We start from the raw sequence: 16,286 nt of genomic DNA, 5'->3' as shown, positions 1-16,286 counted from the left end.
CTGTATGGTGGGAAACTGCAGAGGAGAGAGAATGAATAGCTCCTTCCACAGGGAGATTAAGCAAAACAAAACAGTCAACATCCACCCCATATTACTAAACCATCTTCATCATTATTAGGACTATCATTAATTTTTGTATTTTTTCAGCTTTATGTCCTTCAAAGTGGAAAAAAAAGAGTGGCTATCCCTGGCATTCAGTTCCTATATTGTATACTAAAGGTCTACAGAACTGCTATGGTTCTCTAAAATAGAATGATCTATACTTACAGCCAAAGTAGGATCCTGACTGTTCTCTAATGATTTAGCTGCAGCTGAAGAAAAACATTTTTGTCTTTGAACCAATTGCATACAATCACGGGGTAAACATGCGAGAATTTAAACAATTCTACTTATACTCAGACTCTTAAAGGTCATTCTTCTTCTGAGTCCAGATGCCCAGCATCAGTCCTAATGAACCTGGATATCAGCTTCTGTTGTATTTCCTTGCATTTGTGCTAACAGACCTATTGCATACATATGCAATGACATCCGTCTGCAACAGACACGTTATCACAGGTGCCACATAAGCTTTATGAAGCATAACTGATTTAGCATTTTAACACATTTTAATATAGGCCTATGTTAACCCAGTGAAGTTCTTGATAGAGCAAACTGGCAAACCAGGAAGCACTATATTCACACATAAGACTCTACTCACAAAGTAGCATAAAATTGTAGGAAATAATTTTTAAGAACTCTAGGCGCTTAGAACTTAATCCAATGTACTTCCAGTCATTAGTCATTTACAGCCATTTACAAGTTGATTGTAAAGTTATTTTAAAAACTAGTCATTTAGAAAGACTGTACTAAATAATGGAATAATGCAATGTAAAGCACAGTTTGCCTTATTTGTTGAAATAAGTATGAATTCATTGCAAATGATATCATAGGTAGAATTTGGCATCCATTTCAATAAATGTAAAAAAGCCTTAGAGGTAACTTTAATTTTCTACTGCTGAATGATGTGAAAGTCTAATCTTATTCTATAACAATACTGCATCTAAATGTAATAATCTCAAAATTAAGTTATAAATAATTTAAAACATGTCATGAAGATGCATTAATAATTCAATGGATAAATAATTTACTAAATAATCAAATAAATAAATAATGAAATGCATAAATAAATCATCAGATAAATAATTCCACAAAGCAGCCCAAACAAGAAGTCACAGAAACAAATAGCACAGCTACAGGACTAATAGTATTTTTTTACAGTTCGGATAATTTTATATTTGCAAAAATGCAAAACCCAATTTTCATTGGAGAAGTATATTTTTCACTGCCAGTAGAAATGATTGTATATGTAATACACATGGATATACTTTCAGATTTTAAAATAAGATCCTGGTATATTTTCTCATGAATTATTGAACTATTTCTGCTTATGTACAGTATCCTGTATTGCATTTCATAAGTTATTTATTTTTATGACTTATTTATTTTAAGATTACATATATTGCATCATTTCAAGTAATTTTGCTTCATTTCTAATACTCACTTTTTATGGTTCTATAGGACTCACTCCCAGCTAAGTTAAAGGCCTCAAAGATAAAATTAACAATATGACAATTTCTGGACAGCAAAATATCCCAAATTCATTTACTTCTCAAAACAATGGAGGTAGTTTATTTCCTGAATGTATGGTTTTAAAAAAATCATTAAAAATTGAGTATTTTTGACATTTATAATGAGAACCAAGAACAATGGTGCTCCTCAACATTTCTCAAAAGAAATGTGCAAGAAAATTGGGAATGTCAAAGTAGAGCTGGGCGACAATTCGATAACGATGATTATCGCAATATAATTTTCCTCGATATAACTTATATATAACAAATGTTCGATATATATGTTTATGCTTTGCGCATGCACACAAAATACTGCGCGAGTGCGCGTGCATGTTGCAGACCGGGCAGCTAACAGATTTGTTTAATGTTTCTGCTGTTTGGCAAGTGTTTGTTGTGTTCTTAAAATAAAAAGTTGTTTAATTTACCAATTAACTGTCTGGTTTCTTCAACTTTCACTCAGGAGAAAAAATCTGCCTTTAAACTTGAAAGAAATAATGATTTGACATTTATCGTGATAATTATCGATATCGACTGATATGAAAATTTTATCATGATAATGTTTTTGGCCATATCGCCCAGCCCTATGTCAAAGTCATTTTTTAAACAAAGCTCCAAGCGAAAAATAAAATATGTTGTGTTTCTACTACTAACATACATAAAAGTTTTCTTTATAGGTCACACAAGAGGCATGTCAAATTCTTTAAATCTAGAACTACAATACCTGGAACATAATATCTTCCATACATCATAACTTCACCAGACATAAATTGAATAACGTTTTTGCATTGTAAATGGAAAAACACATCTGTTCAATATCAGATCATCTTAATAATACAGTACTTCAACACGACTTCAAATGTCTACACAATTAATATACAGCCACATCACAAATGTGCTCAAATTTGACTTAACTCTTTTCCATTGTGAACACCCCTTTACTTTACCCTTGAAAGAAGGCTTCTTTAAACATTTTTAATAAATTTCAAGACAAAGTAATTTACAGCATGCAGGAATCTCATCTAAAAAGCCATATAAATTGAAAACTCTATACACAAGCAATCTGTTTTACTTCCACTGTATTTGTATCTGGTTACTAAGTTTTCCCTAAACAAGAGTAAATATCTTTCTTTTTGTTGAATGAGGAGTTATGCACTTGCTGCCTGTGTCCCCTATGAGAGGCAGATTACAGATAAGAATGCTCTCATCCCCTGGTGTCAAAGACACTGCCCTAGTTTGCTTCTTCTCTTCTCATTGTCTATGCAGCTTGCCTGGCCTAGTCTACCATCTGCTGTGTTGTTAACCTGCAGGCTGCTGCTCTGAATCACCACAATCATGCTGATGAATAAAAAGAGCATTTTAGTCATCCATGGGTCCGGTCTCCCTTGGCAACGAAGGTACTGGTTGTACGGTGGTACGACTATACAAAGTGAAATTAAATTTACATACATCGTTCACATTTTCAATTTTCCACCCCAAATGACCAGTGCCTGGATAACTAAAAAAAGTGATTTTAAAATTAAATGAATGCCAAATAATTATAAGAACGTAGGAAAAGAAAAGAGGTTAAATATCTCTTAGCCTGGGGTAGTCATAAAGAACTCCTGAAATGCAAATGTTCAACAACAAAATAAAATGTAAATTCCCTGAAAAGGAAAAAGAAAAACATATTTTCCAGTGAAGACTTGGATAACATCAACCAGTCATGAACTTAAGTTATTTTCTAGGATCATTTAACATTTACCCAGTCCCTTTTAGAGCAAATGAGGCTCATTGTATCCATGAGATACATGCATCTACTGTATAACACGAAAAGGGAAAATACACTACAAAATTCCAAGGGCTGGGCCTATTTCTTCAATCAAACATTTCACCAACAGTCATTTAGGGACACATAAATGAGAAATTATTTATGTATGCTTATGATGGGCAGTGCTTAGGATAAAAAAAAATGTGTTGCAAACAAAACATTAAATTGGGCCTACTGAAGTATCTAATCATGCCAGCTGGTTATTATACAGATAACAAAGAAAAGAACTAAAGACATGCAGTGTATGGCCATGGAGCTGACGTATAGTGTCAGACATTCCCAGTATGGATGTTTTTACCAATCTCTAGAAGAATCTACACTGCTCCAAATAATCCTGTTTTGATCATTTGTTCATTTTCCATTACAAGTTGAGAGAACCTTGCCCCGATTGGGGAAGCCAGGACTCACCACTGGAGCCATGTCTTAGGGTGGTGTTCGCCAGCGACCACCTTGTGGAGCCATCTTGTGAGCCTTACCAACCGCACAATGAAGGACATGGGCCAGGTGCGAGGCAAGGCACGTGACGGGCATGTATACTGTAGGACATCTGGAAGGACTAAAACCTGGCAATGGAAACCGGCTCTTGGGATGGAACATCACTTCACTGGTGGGGAAAGAGCCAGAGAAGGCGCAGGAGACTAAAAAGGTACCATCTAGACATGGTTGGTCTAACCCACCTGTGGGCAAACTACAGCCCACGGGGCCGGATCCGGCCTGCCAACCACTTTTATCCGGCCCTTGAGGTAAAAAATAAATTAGTAAATATTCGCCATATTCCACTTTGTTTGGTGCTGTTTTTTCTTACATTTCATTATTCGTGCAGCTAGATGGCGCACAAACGTTAGGGATTCCAAACTATGCATCGCGCCACCTTGGGGAGGCTCCATCGTCAGTCAGGGGTGTCTCGGGTATCGCCAGTCAAAAAAAATTATTACGAGCAAAACCCGCTGCTCGTGCACACAGAATGTATGAGTCACGCTCTACCTAGCGGATTTGAAGGCACTAGACTGTGTCACATGACACTGGCCACGAGAGTCGGCAGTTTGTAAGCAGTGTACCAGTTCACCACGGCTTCGGTGTTTCATGTTTCTAATAGTGGTCATTTTGAGAGTTTTTTGTTTATGTTACATGATCGTAATTAAGAGGTTTTTAAATATGAGTAAAAAACATGAAGGACACGGAGCCTAGTTCTAAAGAGAAACAGAAACGCGAATACAGAAAGTATGAATATGTTGGATTTTAAACTTATATAGGGCATAGGCTATCTGTAACATCAGCCTGAAGTGGCCCACTATACGGTTTCAAATGTTTATGTGGCCCTTGGGCCAAAAAAGTTTGCCCACCCCTGGTCTAACCTCTATGTACAACGTTGGCTCTAGAACTAGACTTCTTCATCAGGGTTCCTGTACTACTTAATAATCTCCAGCTGGGTGCCACAGAGTTGTAGTTTGTCCCGGTAAACAAGAAGGTCACTCTCAATGCAACTACAAGTTGCAGCAAGGAAAACTCAGACTGTTGTTTGACTCGTGCACCTAATTGTGCAGAGTCTTCTACTGTAGATCTCAACGCTCATGTGGAGAATGACCTGGTGGGGCATAAATAGGAGGAACAGCCTCCGTGACCTGAACCTGAGCGACAAGTTATTGCACATTTGGGTCTGTCCATAACAAAAACCATGTTCGAACACAAGGTGGCTCATAAGTCTACTAGGTGCTACAGGTATGTGACTGGCATCATGATATACATGGAGGAAAATGCTGCAAAATGAAGTTAACTAAAACAACATTAAAGCACATTGAGAAAGGTCACTGAACGTCTCGATTCACAATTCAGCATGCCATCTAGTAGGTTACTGTAGGGATTATGTAACATATCCCAACACTACCCACAGCCATTCAAAAGTGCAACAGAAATCAAAACTCTTTTTTCTTTACAAAAATGGGGTAAACTCTTTGTATTTGACAGATAGACAGAATTAATCAATATTAAAGGAATATGGAGCCCTTTGGTTATATACAACATAATACAGGGTTGCTTTGGGGACAGCTTTCATCCAATATATTTCCATAAACTCTTCATTCTGTGTAGAAAAAAAACATTTCTACCTGCCCCCCATACCTGTCAAAACTATACATAGTATTCCTGTAGTATAACCATTCAACAAAGAGCTTTAATAAAGATGAGGGCTTTAAATGAATGAAGCACATGATTTCTTTAATAATAATATATTGCCCCTAATGTGACAAATTTTCAATTTGATCATATCGTAATGTAAGTTTGTTTTGATCCCTATAACAGAAGATGAATACAAGCATGAAAGCTAAAAACTGTAAAGCTCTTACCTCTGTAACCCTTGTGTTGAATCCTTGTGTTCTAAAGGGTAGAAGAGAAAGAAAATTAACAATAATAATAATTGTTTTTAGCCTCAAGCTCTTTATCTAAACAACTGTAATGTGTCTAAACATAAAGAGGTATACATATTGACTCTACATTAGCAATATGTAGTACTTTTCTTGCTTTATTTTGTATTCTGATTAAGTACATTGACAACTAGCGGTAATCTTGAAAAATTGCTTGTGCACTAGTCTCCAATGCCTTTAAACAAAATTCCCGGCCAAGATAAAATAATAGAAATATATTTTATACCATTAATTTAAAACCCCAGGAGTCATATATGTTTAATGTCTGTGTTATGTTAAATCTGCTAAATATTCATGTATGATATTGTGTGTATTCAGTTAATAAATTAAATATTTTTTTAAAAACCTAAAGGTACACAACGTCATTTGTACACAACGTCAAACAATGTTCTGTCAGTTATGACCACTCAGAATGGCCCCATTTACAATTGTCCAACATGATGTCTATTGCACAAATACATTTGTAAAATGTTTTACATTCATTACTTTTCCTCCTGATAATATAGAAAAAATGAGTGAACATTTATTACCACAAAATTTTCTAAATTCAAGAACATTTATTTAGATAAGGGGTACAGAGAAGGTCTCCACAGCCCAGTTGTTTTCAGACCAGTGATTGTCTTGCCCTTCTCACCATCACATTAATGGCTTTGAACTTCTACATAGTCCCTAACCCTCCTTGGGAAATAATTTCTTAAATTAGTGAAAGGAAAAGGATAAAGTGCACAGGAATTGTGATACCCTGGGAATTGCTGCATCATTTAGTCTCATGAGGCCAACAAGATGCCTACTAAATGTTTGATTTCTTGGTTTAAGACTGTATTTTATTTTTGTTTTGATGCTGTGTATAAAGTGACAAACATTTCAGTTATTTGCAATTTTCAGTCACAATGTGTACTTGGCATACTTGAACACCCTATCAGATTCTTAATATTTATGTTAATTGAGCTTAGAAGAGTTTTAAATTAAATTATTTAATATGACAATTTTAAGATATAAAAATTAAACTTTTATAATGCATCAATACATTTCACAAAACCAGTAAATTAAATATCGTAAACTTTAAAAGTATTTTATTACATATGATAGAATTTGAAAATATCCACAATGTACCTTTTAGTAGCAAATTATTCCAATGAACAAAAGGCTTTTGCATACAAAACGTAAGGACTGACAAGGACTGACATTTATTCTTATGTCTTAGTGTCAGCAAACATACTTACCCTTCTGGTGGACATATTCCTAACATATCATACAAAATATATGTGCAACTGTTCTGCTAACCTGAATTTACATTTCTTGTGTCACAAACCGGGTAATGGTGCTACTATCAAATGGGAAGGAATAAAGTATTAAATAAATGTCAGGCTTGGCCCAAAACACACAAAGATTACTTTCCTCACAATCTCATGTCAAGTAATGTGAATTGTGTGTACAATGCAGTTGTTCCTCCATTAGCTATCTTAACAATAATCAGAATTTTTGGCTGAAAATTGAATATATTTAAGACTTTACTCTACTTGGAGAAACATATTTTGATTATTGTTTTACAAATTCCATTCCATATAGAAAAGTCTATATTTATAAGTAAATGATTATCAACAACTTCTAATGTATAAATCTTATTTTAGAAGCCTTGCTGTACAATCTACAATATGTGGACTATCAAAAAAAAATGTGATACACAGGCTAATAATATCACAAATTTTTATTTGTTTTCCCCAACCTCCACACTACATTCGACAAGACAAAATATAAATATCAGTGTAATCTATTGACCTTTTAACATCTACAATTTCAATTCCAACATAGAAAAAAAAAACTTAAAATGTAAAATTCATCATATTTTGTATAATTAATATCTACTTCTTAACAGACACTGTAATTCCAAAAAATGAAGACTGAGCCACAAAAAGTTAAAATCACAACATTTTAATTCATATGTTAAAAGTATGACTTAATTAAATGTACTGTCACAGTATCTTTACAGAAGAAAAACTGTCCAGAAATGTATATACAGAAATGTATATAAACACAAAACATGCGCATAACAATTTTTCAACTGTTTAGAAGTTGGAGCCTTTGTATTTACATTATAATGGAGCTCCTTTTCATATGGTTTCTTGTTTTGAAATTCAGTCTGTAAATTACAAGCTGTCTCTTATATTATACCATTTATGTATGAATTTATTTAGCAAAAGGGTTCCCCTGAGATTTTTACAGTAAACATTTGAAACTCATTATGAACTCAGTTTTTCTAAAAAAACTTTCATGAATTTTTTATTCTATATTGTTAATGCAACTTTTTAATAAAATAAATTCCTACATAAAAGTGATGGCATTTTTCAAATAGCCATACCTGCTTAAAGGTCTCATACCTGCTTAAAGGTCCTATACTGTACCTGCTTAAAGGTCCTATACCATTCATATGCAGAAAGTGAATAGTTTCAAATACTTATAAATACGCCCTTATGAAAAACCTGAAAACGTAAATTCATAGAGAACAGGTATTACTGCAGTTAAGAAATGCACTGTATAATATGCTACATACAATAAATACCACCATATCCAATGAAGCTGAGTGAATATTACACTACCCCTTGAGAAAACAGCAGCATTACACAGCATTGGAAAGACAAGGAATTAGACAAGGAAAAAACTGCTAAACATGTCCATAGGGGGTTGTTTCAGAATGGTCTGAAAGTCATGCATTGCTGGACTAATAATTCAAGTTTGTCTTGGGTATTCTCATACTCTAGTTGTAAATCTACTGTAGCATGATGACAAAACTTTGCCAAGACAGAAGACAAAAGACAAGAGATCTTCCAACTACTTAGCATCACCTCTGATAATTCTTTATAATTTCTAAATATGTATGTCCTTACCTTGATGTATTAAACATAAACATTAACATTTATCCTGGGTTCTGCACTGTTAAGCAAACTACATGCACTGTAGTACAACTCTCACTGGTTTGGACACAAGTCCATCACAATTTTATTTGCAACAGTCCTCATTTTAAAATCAGCTAGAGCAATTAGGGGAAAATACCTTGCTCAGGGGTACAACAACTATTTCCAGAGAGGGAACTTGAACCAGCACCCTGCCAGCTGGGAACCTAGTGCCCTAACCAGTACTACTACAGTATATTGCATTAAATTTTAATTTGTTTGGGGTGTAATGGTGTTTGATTTCATGCAATTGTACCACTTGGCATTATAACTTTCTCAAGAAAAGCAAACTGTTTTGGTTTTACATCAAATCAAGTCATATAGTAGTAAAAAGTAACTTGTGGTGCTAATCTATTTTATTGATGAATGCACAAACATTGGCATTTTATATACAGTAAAATCAGCATGACTTCTGTAGCAGCTGACCACCTACACAACATTACACTTTTATGCTGGGTTCCTTAATTTACCACAAAATAGTGCTTAGTGAAGTTCTCAGACTGCTTCACTTTGACAGACACTATTCTGTCATATTCCATGCAGTTCCTATTTCAGAAGGTATTTAGTACTATATTTTTTAGAACAATAAGAGCAGAAATGTATGATTCTATATATCTTATAAGGTATGAAAATTATTAAATAGAAAAATGCTTTGCCACCAAATATTATGTTTTGCTGGAGAATGCAAGTCAGAGAAAGTTTAAGAAAGAAACAACCTCTATATTACAATTAATGTGTTGCATGTAACTTGATTCAATACCAAATTACCCTTGTGAACATAAATTATTATGAATTGAGACGTTATATTTATAATATCTCCCATGGAACATGGACTTATAACTCAATTTTTACTTTGAAGCACATTTCTAAATGTTTGAAATTATGGTCATTAAACATTTTATGTGTATCACACAATGGCATGACAGAATTAATGTTTTATGATTTGTAAGACGGTATAATGAATAAAAATTTAGACTTGCATCTGATTTCAAAGTTTTTTTTACATTTCACCTAAATTATGCACTTGTCCCTAGGTCATTTTCCAGAGTTGCCTTTGGAGCCTTTCCGTACAAAGAAGGAAAAGAGATGTTTTTTCCTTCTGCATGAGAAAATGTTAAAAAGAGGAAATGACATCACTTTCAACTAGGGCAGACATAATCAAATACTGGACTTTCCAATCCATTTTCGCAAACGTCAATGTAACCAGATCCTTAACTACGTTAATTAACAATTCCAGAGACATCTGTGCAAAACAAAGCAGTGGAGAGGACTAGAAAGTCCAGTTTTTGGTTACCTCTAACCTTTTTTGGTTACCTCTAACCTAAGGACTATTTATTTAGTTCATGTCCTTAATGTAATAACCATCTTTGTCTTCAAAAAGGTGCATAAATGAATGAGATGTTGGATTACTGCTATTTCAGTCACTGTATTTTTCTATGTCTAGGCACTGTGCAACAGGAATATAAAAAATGAAATGTTTTGTGAAAAGATTAGGACTTCCCAGTTCTGGGATTCTGGGTCTTTTTCCTGGTTTTCATTCCAGCTGAGCTCTCAGTTACTTAATTGAATCCTTAATTAAAGTAGTAATTTGCTTAATTAGACCTTGTTTCAAACTCCTCAAAAGTTAGTTTTCAAATTACTTTTAATAAAACAGGTAATATGGATTTCCTACTGTGTAAGAGAGGAAAACAATTAAAAAGGTCTAACTGAGCAAATATTAATGGAATTATAGGTTTTATTAAAAGTAACCAAAAGTTCAGTTACAACAGAACAAAAACTGGAGGACAAGACACTTAAGGACCAGGACTCGAAAGCCCTGCTATCTGCTTCAGTGTTTAACTACGGATCCCCCACCACAGTGTGCAGAGTCACTGATCTTCTTTGCAACTAAGGTCTTAATTAACTTCTAAATGAATTAGATGACTAAATTGGAAAAGCCTTAAATTCCCAAACTCCCCATGGAATTTGCAGATTTCAAATATGCATTGACCATGCTGTTACACCGTACTACCAATTTGCAAACGTGCTGAAAATTAGACTGTTGTCGAAGGCAGTACTCATTCAGCACAAATACAACACAAAATGTGTTCTATCAGTTTCTTCTCAATGGGTTCTGTGATTATACACTAATCAGTAAAGTCACATGATTTTAGCTCTTCACACCAAGAACTTCACAAGTGCCCACTGACAGTCACATGGCCATGTTAATTTAGCTCAGTACAACCAAATTCTAAGTGTTATTCCACTATGCTTGCATGTGCAGCATGTATGAATGTTTCCTATTGTTGCATATTGCAGAAACACAAAAATGTAATATTTAAACAAAATTTAGAATCACAAAATAAGCAATAAACGTCAGTAACCAAATAATAATTAGGAAAACAATGCTTAAATAAAGCCACTTAACTTTGTTAAGTTTGACTAATATTTACAAGCCTTGTTTTTCAAAAAGCAATTACAATTAAAAACACTATGAGCAGAAAGCCCAAAAAACTCAACAAAAATAATAATAGATATATAAATAAAAATAATACAAAATAATAAATAATAAAAATAGATATATAAATAATGTAAAATACAAAAAATGGATGTAAGCATGTACTTTACTGTTTTTTTTAGTTTATTATGTATTATCAAACAACCATAACAAGACATTTTATTAAAACTAAATACTAAGAGATCTTAAGAAAAAAAACATCCCAAGGTGCCGTTTACAAAGCAAATCAACAAATATTTCTGTTTATATATACTATTGTTATAATATTATAAATTACAAGTAGTTAGGTGCTCTATCATTCATTGCCTGACCACTTGACAGCTGTGAATATTACAACAAAGAAGCTGAGCTATGTGCTTTCTAACCTTAAAAAAAATATATATGCTGATTGTGGGTATCCCTCTTACTAATGAAAGTAATCCTAGCACACTCAGGTGGGAGTGTATGATTTCAAATCTGATCATAAGAGAATTTCTCTGTGATAGAGTGGTTGTTCAATTTTGGCTATTGATAACCTTAATTTTATAGCTCACATACTGTATTTACCTAAAATTCATTAAGTGGTAAGTTGAACTTGGCAACTTCAAGTACAAAATCATTTTATTTAGATGCACTTTTCAGTAAACTAGTAGCAGCGTACAATAGTACAAAGTAGAAGCAAAGTTCTTGTGAGTCCAACTCACAAGCTCCGCATTAATTGCAGTATTAGTGCAACAAGCACATTAAGTTGTTAAACTGGGGCTTGTGACTATGGGCTCACCAGCCAAATCACCACACCCTCTGGAACATCGAGGAGACCTACAGCAAGAACTACATTAACTGAAGAAGTCATCTTCACACCTTCCTTAGCATCAGGGCACAAGACGTGAAGGTTCTAGATAAAGGTTAAATTTGTACAGAAGCCCTGCTAATTAAAACCCTGTGGTGAAACAAAACATTTGAATCCAGACAGCCTGAAGGATACTCCTCAGTCCTCTTCTGCTTAACAGAAACAGTCAGATGAGATGGTCGCAAATTAGGAAGAAAAACTTAATCTGAAAAAAATCCAGTCTCTAACCTACCCAATAATTCAAAGTTACAATCCCAGTACATGACAGAGGTTATACAATGGGAAGACATAAGAAGTATTTGGTAAAGAATAGGTATCTATCAAGAACTGGGATCATAAAGCAATTTGCAACTGCTAGGTGTGCTGAGATTCTGGTTTATTCTATTAATTAAAAAATAGAATAATACAGTAATAGCACCAACTTGTATCCTCATTGCATTGATACAATTGATTGACCTCACTACAGTACAGAATATATATTAAATGAATGAAAAAGGAGTCAAATTCTACAGATATTCTAAGCCATTTTAATGAAAATGGTTTAAATATGAGAAACATTAAGGAGATAAAACAAATTTTAAAAAATCATAAATTTCTCAGTGTGAAGTATGAAGCTGTTTTGAATGGCAGTCTTTATTCTAACATTTTTTTTAAATAAAGGACTACATATAAATTCAACTGAATTACTCAGTGTATTTTAAGATGCCTTGTATTAACTTCATTTCATCTGTTTGTGAGAATTTCACTTCTTTTCAACTTAGATCCAAGACATCCAGTATACACAGTACCAAAGTTAACTGAAATCAGATACAAATACTGTACGTTTGCAGGAAACATGGGAGAAACAGTATGTTTGTCTGAAACTTCTTTCAATATTCGGTCATTTAATCAACAAAATTATGAGATTGTACTTTTAGTATTAATTATATCTGCTTTTTAAGCTATTTCGAGTTGCATTCATTGAAGCTTAACCGTTTCACAGATAAAATGTTTAGCCTCTAAATAATGTGCACTATTATAAAATAACCTATAAAATATACACTATTTTTATGTTCGTTCTTACCAGATTCAAGTTTGAAGTACAGTAGAATTAATGTACACTGTACATCTACAACTAGCGTACTAAATGTGCCTAATGGTAAACCGAGCTCTTCACGTCATTTTTATTTTTTTACCATGTCGTACTGAGCCATTACATACTACAATTAATTTGTATTTGCAAAGTCACAAGTTTAAACATACCCCTTTTTCTAAGGTAAATCTGTTTTGATCCTCACTCCCTCAATTCAACCAGGAAGAGAGTCAGCTATATACAGTTAAGCCTCTTTCCCAGGCCCTACATGCGGTCAGTAGTTACAAACACAAAAAGGATTTTAGATAGCATGGAAGTAAACCTTAAAGTGAATAGGGTATTTTATTCCTAGATGTGTTCTGAAATTATTATTACTTTGTATCTTTTACCTGGAAGTTCAAGCGGCTCTTCTGTCTGCTAACGTTCTGTTGTCTGATTGTAAACACTCCCTGGTCATGCGGACGTGAAGGAGAACAGCTGACGGGACATGTGATGAAGGAACTGAAGCTGCACTGCCGAGAGTCGGGAGCACAGGGCGCATGAGTGGACTGGACTGATCTTTTGGCAAAAATAAATTGCTGACGAGCTCTGTTTAAAGTTAACTGTCCGAACGGGTGCTTACTGCAAATCAAGCATGTTGTGCAAGTTCTTATTGATTTGTGTCGTGATTTCCGTTTCATTAACAAAATTTAATGTATGACGTTAAATTGATCGTTGTTTCGTTTTAAATACAGTTGACCTGTTTCGAAACAGGAAACAGAACGTGCATATTGTAATGTACAGTTTCTATTTTATTTAGTATTTGATACATTTAGTAAGGAGACCGAATGAATGTCTTTTGAGCACCACTATTGTTTTTAGCGACTCCAGTTAAATTATTTACCGTTTTTAGTCTCTGTGTGACTTGAGTCAAAGTTGATTATGTTATCGGTTTTATTTTGTTGAATACTGCCAATACAATATAGATTGTGGACATTTTACAATACAAATCTTAAAAATATTAGAAGCAGCGCTTATGGAAATATATTTTAAATTCATTAAAGAGCAATATTAGACTAAAATTATTTTAGCAAAGTAGCTGAAGAATTACAGCAAGTAATACTTAAATATGAAATCATTACAGTTTTATATTAACACGATTACCTATACTTATGATGACCAAAGAAAACTCAGAATTTCCCTGTAGAAAGAGCCTAAATGGTTGCTGAATAGAACTAAAAGCAAACACCTCCATATGAGGTCCTGATATTCTGTTCTCCTTGTAGATGTTACATTGGTATTGGATATGGCGAAAAAGGTTTTAGAATAAGTCTTGTTGATTTTGTTTCAACAAGGAAACATATTTTTAACAGTAGCACGAACTCCCATTCCTTGTTGCGAGTTAAAGATTTCCAAATTTCAAAAGTGAAATAAAAAGGCAATGACTTAGAATCCAAAGCTAGTAATTGCATAACATAAGAAGGTTATCAAACGAGTAAAAAAATATTTTAAAAAAACAAAGCAACAATTTTAAGTACTTTTAGGTCAGAAACGGACCTATTACAAATGTTTCCTGCCCATTGCTGAAAGTCCCTTTTCATCTTTTTTTCAAGCAACTCTGGACTAATACCGAGACAAATGAACTTTATTCACCTCTAATTTCATAATGTAATGCTGGCTTCATTATTTCAGAAAAAAATACATCTGTTAACATGGTGACAAAGTGATTATGCTAAGATCAAAAGAAAAATGTACCGTAGCTGCCAAAATGTAGATATGTTACTGTATCAGTAATGCTGCACATCACATGTGTTGGCAAATTGTTGTTTCTATGCTGTAGCATCATGAAATGTCAGCCTATTCGTGGTTTCATAACACGTTGCCTTATGAACAATACAACACAGTTGATACTGATTAATTCATTCATGGGTATATTAAATAAGGTGGAAAATAACCAAAGCACACATTTTATATTTGTATTGCTTTAGAATTTTTTCTTTAATGTTCTTGTTGTTGTTTTTCATTAAGAATCTGTGCTAAAATAAAAACTTTAATTATTGTTAAAACTAAAAAGTAATTAAAATTTAAAATTGGAATGTCACGTACAAAATTAATTATAAATGACAGTAAATAATTATATTTATTTGATGGAGATATAAGTAACTTGCAGATGGTTTTATGTTTAAGTCACTGATTTAATTTTCCTTCAATTAACCTCAAATACAGTTTTTGTAAGCATACAGTATTGTGATTCCAGAATGCAGAAACAAGATTTTAAACTTTTAACACAAACACATATATAGTGTTATACAGTTATATACGTGTATTTGCATATATTGTATTTATTTATGTGGGTGGCATGGTGATGCAGTTGTTAGCATTAATTCCTCACAGTGATGGGATCGTGGGTTCAATTCCTGAGGTGCTGTCTGTGTGGAGTTTGCATATGCTCCCTGTGTTAATGTGGATTTCCCCCAGGTGCTCCCACTGTCCAAAGACATGCTGGCTGGTTAATTAGCTTCTGTAAAACTGGCCATGGTGTGAGTGTTTGTGCTTATGTCTGTGTGGCACTGCAATGGACTGGTATGCCACTCAGAGTACTAATGTATATATCTCACCTTGTGCCCAATGCTTTCCGGGTTAGGTTCTGGGCCATCCGTAAGTGGTTAATGAAAATAATGTATGTATTTCTATTTATAAATATTTTTTCCACATAATTATGAATGATTACATTGTGGATTTTGATGACATAAAACTACATCATGCATGGAGGAATTCAGTTTATAACCATACCTCTGCTGAGAAGATAACCAAATGTAGGACAACAATTATATTTTTGTATCAAATCTTGTGGTAGGACAGCTTTTGTGGTCTCAATGGTTTATTTTTGATCCGAGTCAGCCCTGTAGACTTCTTCAGAACTCTACATGAACTAGAGGACACAAGTGGAAATTACATGATATGGATTGCTCTCAAACTGATAACAGGAGACACTTCTTACACAAAGGTGCGTAGGAGTAAGGTACCCAACTACTGTATGTTTTGGAATCTGATACACCGGTTTAAAAAAACAGCTAGATGAGAACTGTGGATCGATTCGCTACTAACTACAAAAAAGATTGTC

At 33.8% G+C, this 16,286-nt stretch overlaps 1 protein-coding gene across 2 annotated transcripts in view; it reads right to left on the bottom strand.

Moving 5' to 3' along the window:
• tbc1d5 (TBC1 domain family, member 5) overlaps nucleotides 1–13,655 on the bottom strand; it is a 225,090-nt gene extending 211,435 nt beyond the window's left edge. For both annotated transcript variants that reach the window (XM_088929043.1, XM_088929045.1), the window contains exons 1-2: nucleotides 13,573–13,655; nucleotides 5,757–5,787 (exon numbers count right to left, since the gene is read on the bottom strand). The gene's annotated coding sequence lies outside the window, so the exon portion shown is untranslated. The remainder of the gene's footprint in view (nucleotides 1–5,756; nucleotides 5,788–13,572) is intronic.
• Nucleotides 13,656–16,286: the final 2,631 nt, after the last annotated feature.

Source organism: Atractosteus spatula, chromosome 12, assembly GCF_055471065.1.
Source record: "Atractosteus spatula isolate fAtrSpa1 chromosome 12, fAtrSpa1.hap1, whole genome shotgun sequence".
In the NCBI taxonomy this organism is placed as follows: domain Eukaryota; kingdom Metazoa; phylum Chordata; class Actinopteri; order Semionotiformes; family Lepisosteidae; genus Atractosteus; species Atractosteus spatula.
The sequence above is the reverse complement of the archived record's forward strand: the minus strand, read 5'-3'. Positions and strand labels throughout refer to the sequence as shown.